Source organism: Herpailurus yagouaroundi, unplaced genomic scaffold, assembly GCF_014898765.1.
Source record: "Herpailurus yagouaroundi ecotype Mexico unplaced genomic scaffold, PumYag 355, whole genome shotgun sequence".
NCBI classification, from domain to species: Eukaryota; Metazoa; Chordata; class Mammalia; order Carnivora; family Felidae; genus Herpailurus; species Herpailurus yagouaroundi.
Genome location: NW_024412572.1, coordinates 600,435 through 607,857, shown reverse-complemented (window position 1 = coordinate 607,857; position 7,423 = coordinate 600,435). Strand labels below are relative to the sequence as shown.

Here is a 7,423-nt window from a genome sequence, read left to right as displayed (position 1 = left end):
GAGAGAAACAGAGCATGAGCAGGGGAGGGGCAGAGAAGGAGACAGAATCTGAAGCAGGTTCCAGGCTCTGAGCTGTCAACACAGAGCCTGACACAGGGCTCGAACTGATGGATCATGAGATCATGACCTGAGCTGAAGTCGGACGCTTAACCGACCGAGCCACCCGTGCTCCCCTGAAAATTTTCATCTTATTACTTATATTCTTAAATTTTTTTATGTTTATTTTTGAGAGAGAAAGAGAGAAAAAAAAGACAGAGTATGAGTAGGGGGAGAGGGGCAGAGAGAGAGGGAGACACGGAACCTGAAGCAGGCTCCAGGCTCGTAGCTGTCAGCACAGAGCCGAAAGCAGGGCTTGAACTCACAAACAGGAGATCATGACCTGAGCTGAAGTCGGACGCTTAACTTACTGAGCCACCCATGAGCCCCTTATTACTTACATTCTTAAGCATATTAATCAGAGGTATTTTAAGTCTGATTCTAAAAACTCTAACTGAGCTTTATTAACCTGGGCTTTATTTTATTTTCTTTATTTTATTTTTTTATTAATTTTTATTAATTTAATTAATTATTTATTTAATGATTATTTATATTTATAATTATTTAATTTATATTTATACATATAATTTATAAATATATTATAAATATAATTTATATTTATAAATATAAATTTATTAATTTATATTTATAACTAATAATTATTTGTAATTTAATAAAATTGTTTATTAATTTTTTGTTAATTAGTTAATTAACTAATTAATTTGATTTTCTGTTTTAGGTCAACTCTTTTTTTTTTCGTATGTGCAATTATTGTCCATTGAATACTAGGTATTATGTATAAAAACTTAACTCCCCCTTCCTTAACTGTGGCTGTGAATGGTAACTTCTTTCCAATACAAAGGCGGAAAGAAGAGTAACTTTATAGTGGAGAGAACAGACAAACACAACCTCAGCGCCGTGATCAAGGTCTGCCGTGACGGCAATGGCTTGTTGATGGTATGCACCCTTGATATGATATGATGAAAATGGCACTTTGCACCTGGCTTTGCTCCAAAAAAAAACCCGCAACCCAATTTATCGGGAGAAATACGCCAGATTTCAATACAGGAACATTCTCCAAAATACATGACCAATATTCCTGGATGGTCATCGCCTGAAGAAGTTTAAGGAGACCTGATAACAGTGTCAGGTGGACAAAAATCTGGAACAAAAAAAAGAACGTTAGGTTATAAAATAAGAGAACTTGAATGAGGTATAGGTGTTAGTGAATAATAATGTGTCACTGGGGCACTAGGGTGGCTCGGTGGGTTAAGCGTCTGACTCCTGATCTCAGCTCGGGTTTTGATATCAGCCTCGTGGATTCGAGCCCTCATTGGGCTCCACACTGGGCATGAAGCCTACTTAAAATAATAATAATGATAATGCATCACTACTGGGTCATTCGTTGTGACGAACGTACCATACGAACGTAAGATATTAATAGGAGGGGAAACTGGTATGTGGTACAGACAGGGAACTCTCAGTACTATTTTCTCAATATAAATCTAAAACTATTCTAAAAATTAAGTTTATTTAGGGGAGCCTGGGTGGCTCAGTCGGTTAAGCGTCCGACTCTTGATGTCGGCTCAGGTGGTGATCTCAAGGCCCATGAGTTCCAGCCCCGTGTCAGGCCCTGTGCTGACAGCTCGGAGCCTGGAGCCTGCTTCGGATCCTGTGTCTCCCTCTCTCTCTGTCCCTCCCTCACTCATGCTCTGTCTCTCTCACCCTCAAAAATGAATAAGTGTAAACAAAAAAAATAATAATTAAAAAAATAAAAATTAAGTTTATTTAAAAAAAAATTGTAGAAACGTGTTGGCTCGTCTTACCTGTTTCCAGAGAAAACTTTACTTTTGTACCTGTGAGGTCAGAGTCTTGTTTCAGCCCTCCAACGTTCGTAGGGCAGTTCTGGGTGGGTCTGTCCTACACTCCAGTTTCCCCCTCTTGCCCTGTGAGTTTCCTAAAACTATAGAGCTTACCAGCCGCCGATTGCCCCTTTCTGAGACGAGACCCAGTCTTACAGGCGCTGCTAAGAGTCAGCAAATGTGTCCAAGCTTCCCTTCTCTGTGAGGTGTTGGCCTCTTAAATTCCCCACTGCATTGAAAGCTCTCTGATGCGGGGGCCTGCGTGACTCAGTCCGTTAAGGGACTGACTCTTGATTTCAGCTCAGGTCATGACCTCAGGGTCATGAGATTGAGCCCTGAGTCGGGCTCTGTGCTGCCTCCTTAAGATTCTCTCTTCCTGTCTCTCTACTCCTCTCCAGAGTGCGCGCACTTTCTCTCTTTCTCTCTGAAATAACAAAACATATTTTTAAAAAAATTTTTTAACATTTATTTATTATTGAGAGACAGAGAGAGCGTGAGCAGGGGAGGGGTAGAGAGAGGGGAGACGCAGAATCCGAAGCAGGCTCCAGGCTCTGAGGTGTCAGCACAGAGCCCGACGTGGGTCTCGAACTCACGAACTGTGAGATCGTGACCTGAGCTGAAGTCAGTCGCCTAACCAACTGAGCCACCCAGGCGCCCAAACATATTTTTTTTTAATCTTACAAAAAGTAAAACAGAAAGCTGTCTGATACTTCAGGTAGTTGTTTTTATGTTTATCTAGCTTTCCAGGTTCTCAGCAGGCAGTCAGCCTGACACAAGCTCTTCAGCCACAATCCAAACAGGAAGTTTCTGCTTCTCATTTTTGAGATTGCCTTTCGTTTCCTCACTGATTCCAAAATACTGAGACGCTCCTGTTTTCCATGAGTCCGGGTGCTTCTTCTTTGTGCTAGCCAATACTTTAGTAAAAAGCATTTTATTTCTTCTTATTTTTTTATTTATTTTTGCGAGAGAGAGAGAGAGAGAGAGAGAGAGAGTGTGTGAGTGGGAAGGGGGGGGCGGGGGACAGAGGATCCGAAGCAGGTTCCGTGCTGACAGCAGGGAGGCCAATGTGGGGCTCCAACCCACAAACCGCAAGATCGTGACCTGAACAGAAGTCAGATGCTTAATCGACTGAGCCACAGAGGCACCCCAGTAAAAAGCATTTCAAATATCAGGGAGATTTAAAAAATGACCTAGATGCTAGAAATGATTAAGAACTAATTAGGGAATGGGGCACCTAGGTGGCTCAGTCAGTTAAGCGTCCGGCTCCAGCGCAGGTCCGACTTCAGTTCAGGTCATGATCTCACAGGTTCACAGATTTGAGCCCTGCGTCAGGCTCTGGGCTGACAGCTCGGAGCCGGGAGCCTGCTTCAGATTCTGTGTCCCCTTCTTTCTCTGTCCCTCCCCTGCTCGTGCTCTGTCTCTCAAAAATAAATAAATGTGAAACAAAAATTAAAAAGAACTAATTAGGGAATTAGGAAGCAAAATAGGAAAAAGCCGAGTGACATTGACTAAAATTATCTTCTGGAAAGGTAACAAGTACTGTGCCTGCTTCAGCAGCGCAGACACTAAAATCGGAAAGATACAGAGAAGGTTAGCGTGGCCCCTGCTCAAGGATGATATGCAAATTTGTAGAGTGTTCCATATTAAAAAAAAAAAAGAGTACCAGTAGCTGATAAATTCCGTTTGGCATATCCTGTTGTGATCTAGCTTCCTAACTGCACCAGCAGGAAAACAAAGTACTGAAACAAGAATTACCATGGATGGATTTACTTTCTGTAATTCCGTAAATTATAGGTCAAGAGATGAGCCTGGGATATCTAGTGGTACCAGAAAGTAAGGAAACAGGAAATACTCAAAGAACGACGGCCACATGTCGAAAGGAGAGGGTATGAAGGTTGAGCTGGCTCTCACTGGCCACATGTGGGACAGTTTGAGTGTATTTCTCTAAATATTTTTTTTTTTTACTTATTTATTTATATATTTATTTTTAGTAAATTTAACCACAACATGGGGCTCGAACTCGTGACCCTGCGATCAAGAGTCACATGTTCTTTTTCTTCTAATTTTTTTTCCTTTTTTTTTTTTTAATATATGAAATGTATTGTCAAATTGGTTTCCATACAACACCCAGTGCTCATCCCAAAAGGTGCCCTCCTCGATACCCATCACCCACCCTCCCCTCCCTCCCACCCTCTAAATATTTATAAACTATTTATAGCACCAATAAATGATGAAGCTATGGTCTCATAAATTAAATTTCCTCCCAAATCAATCAGCTTTCTAGAAGCTGATACATTGGACTAACTTAATGGCTTTGCGTATTGTTAGAAGTCAATTCGTAATCACATGATTATAAAGTTGATCGGTAATGTTATACCAAAACAAGTTAGTTATTTTAATATTACTTTTTTTATTGTGTTATTTTTTTTTTCCCCGGAGTGAGAGTTAGGGCCAATAAAGTCTAGATCGTTTCTCAGATCTATCTCCCACTCCCTTCTGCAATCAGAACATCATTAATCCTTCATTCCTATTTTCGTATTTTTTTTTAATTCTTTTTAACGTTTATTCATTTTTGAGAGATGGAGAGAGACAGAGCATGAGCAGGGGAGGGGCAGAGAGAGAGGGAGACATAGACTCCAAAGCAGGCTCCAGGCTCCGAGCTGTCAGCACAGAGCCCGATGAGAGGCTCGAACCCACGGACTGCGACATCATGGCCGAAGTCAGACGCTTAACTGACTGAGCCACCCAGGCTCCCCAAGATTCTTTTTTTTTTTTTTTTAAAGTTTACTTGTTTATTCTGAGAGAGAGAGAGAGCAGAGCTGGGGAGGGGCAGAGAGAGGAGAGAAAGGATCCCAAGCAGGCTCCACACTGTTAGCGCAGAGCCTCATGTGGGGTTTGAACTCCCAAACCTCGAGATCATGACCTGAGCCGAAATTAAGAGTCAGATGCTTAACTGACAGAGCCACCCCCATGCGCCCCTTTCGTTTCAAGATTCTTACATTTTGTATTTTTAAACACCAACTGAAGCTATCCTGAGTTATTTTAGGTTATTAATCATCTATCCAGTTATGAAGGCTTATGCTTTCAGTGCCTTTCAGAGATCAATGATTTTAGCTAAGTCGAATGATTCCATCCAGGGAAACTATCCTTGGCAAAGAAATTATCCCCAAACTCACACGTTTCATTGTGTTGGTATCTCATTCTTTGAACTGCTGGCTCTTTTCTAGTTTGCTTTAATTTTGCCTTTTTTTTTTTTCCCCTCTCTCTTATTGGACCAGACCTACCTTCAACAGGAATATAATTCCTGAATTGGCAGCGTCCAGGAAAGAGAGTTCTATGTAGGTTGTGCCACACTGTCACAGCATCACGAGGACCAGCCAGTAACCCATCACCTTCACCTGCCATTACAATTACCTGGTTATGAGCCGGTCATTCATCTCGCAGAAGAGCACAAGGGAAGACGCACGGGTCGTGCCCAGAAAACGGTCTGCAGCTTACGCTGCTGTTGGCCACCATCTGTGAGGAGCCTGTCCCCTTTGAAGTTTATACCTACGTGTACCGGGACTCCCCAGCCAGAGAACATCTCAAACCTGTACTTGATTTTTAGTGGCAGAGTGGGGCTTTTTGCTTTAAAATGGTTTACATTTGGGGGGGTGCCTGGGTGGCTCAGTCGGTTAGCGTCCGACTTCGGCTCAGGTCATGATCTCACGGTTCGTGAGTTCGAGCCCCGCGTCGGGCTCTGTGCTGACAGCTCAGAACCAGAGGCTTGCTTCGGATTCTGTGGCTCCCTCTCCTGTTCATACTCCGTCTCTCTCCCTCTCTCTCAAAAAATAAATAAACAGTAAAAAAAGAAAAAAGTTTTGCACTTGGGGCACCTGGGTGGCTCATTGGTTAAGCATCTGACTTCATCTGGGGTCGCGATCCCAGTTTGTGGGTTTGGGCCCCACATCGGGCTCGCCCGCTTCTCAAAAATTGAAAATAAATAAATAAATAAATAAATAAATAAATAAACTTTTACATTTTCTTCTATTTAAATTAATATTCAATTTATTGTGGTTGTACGTTTTTAAAACTTAGTTTTCTTACAACTTGAATCTCAAGGGGCGCCTGGGTAGCTCAGTCAGGTAAGCATCTGATTCTTGATTTTTAGCTTGGGATTCTCTCTCTCTGCCCCTCCCCCGCCAAAATAAATAAATAAACTTTAAAAAAACCCAGCTTGAATCTCAATGTACAAGTCATCTTATATTTATGTATTTGTTTATTTATTTTTAATCTTTTTAACGTTTATTTATTTTTTCTTGTATTTTTTTTCTTTTTAAAAAAATTTTTTTAACGTTTTTATTTATTTTTGAGACAGAGAGAGACAGAGCATGAGCACGGGAGGGGCAGAGAGAGAGAGGGAGACACAGAATCTGAAACAGGCTCCAGGCTCTGAGCTGTCAGCACAGAGCCCAACGCGGGGCTCCAACTCACGAGCCGTGAGATCATGACCTGAGCCGAAGTCGGCCGCTTAACCGACCGAGCCACCCAGGTGCCCCAACGTGTATTTATTTTTGAGAGAGAGAGAGAGGGAGAGAGAGAAAGCATGAGCAAGTGGGGGAGGGGCAGAGAGAGAGAGGGAGACACAGAATCCAAACAGGCTCCAGGCTCTGAGCTGTCAGCACAGAGCCCCATGCGGGGCTTGAACTCACGGACCGTGAGATCATGACCTGAGCTGAAAGCAGACGCTTAACCGACTGAGCCACCCAGGCGTCCCTTGTCATCGTATATTTATAAATTTAATACTTTTTATGATAAAATTTAAAACATTCACTTTCCCTTGTTCCTTGACTAATGTTTAATTAGCACTTACTTATTTGGCTTAATTAGCTTTCAAATGATATGCTTTAAAGATCCCCTCCACCTTTAACTCTATTTACAAGCTTAATTAGTGAAAATTCCTTAAATAAAGAAAGTGTTACGGAACCAGGCTGGAATGCTGGCACTTGGAGATCTTGGAAGGCAGGAGGTTTATTTTATACCGGTGGGCTCAGAGGAGGTCATTCTCCAGAGGTCTGAGTCCCGAGCACAAGCGAGGGGGACAATTTATAGTCTGTTACTTCTGCGTTCTGCATTAGTAGTAATTTGGTCCACACAGCAAGCCGGGCAGGAAGAAGAACTCGGAGGAGGAGTCTCTAAGCTAGGAACTAGAGCTTATGTTAGTCCCTTCAGCCATTGTATGGTGCATAACTGTACTTATTTCCCCCCAAAAAAGGATCAGTATTTCTGACTTTCCCTTTCGCCGCAGGCTCCAATATGGCTCTGCTCGGCATTGTTACCCATCCTGTCTTTATCTACAATTTTTACATTTTGTTGTCATCGTGTATTTTTGCATTATTTTCGATCTTTAAAAATAACCCTTTATTTTTATTTTTTTTTAAAGATTCTATTTTTTTAAAGTAATCTCAGGGCGCCTGGGTGGCGCAGTCGGTTAAGCGTCCGACTTCAGCCAGGGCACGATCTCGCGGTCCGTGAGTTCGAGCCCC

At 42.2% G+C, this 7,423-nt stretch overlaps 1 non-coding gene across 1 annotated transcript; it reads left to right on the top strand.

The window, feature by feature from the left end:
• Positions 1 to 3,441: 3,441 nt before the first annotated feature.
• LOC121022135 (U6 spliceosomal RNA) lies at positions 3,442 to 3,546 on the top strand. Its single transcript, XR_005786826.1, has one exon. It is a non-coding gene; the product is annotated as a U6 spliceosomal RNA (small nuclear RNA).
• Positions 3,547 to 7,423: the final 3,877 nt, after the last annotated feature.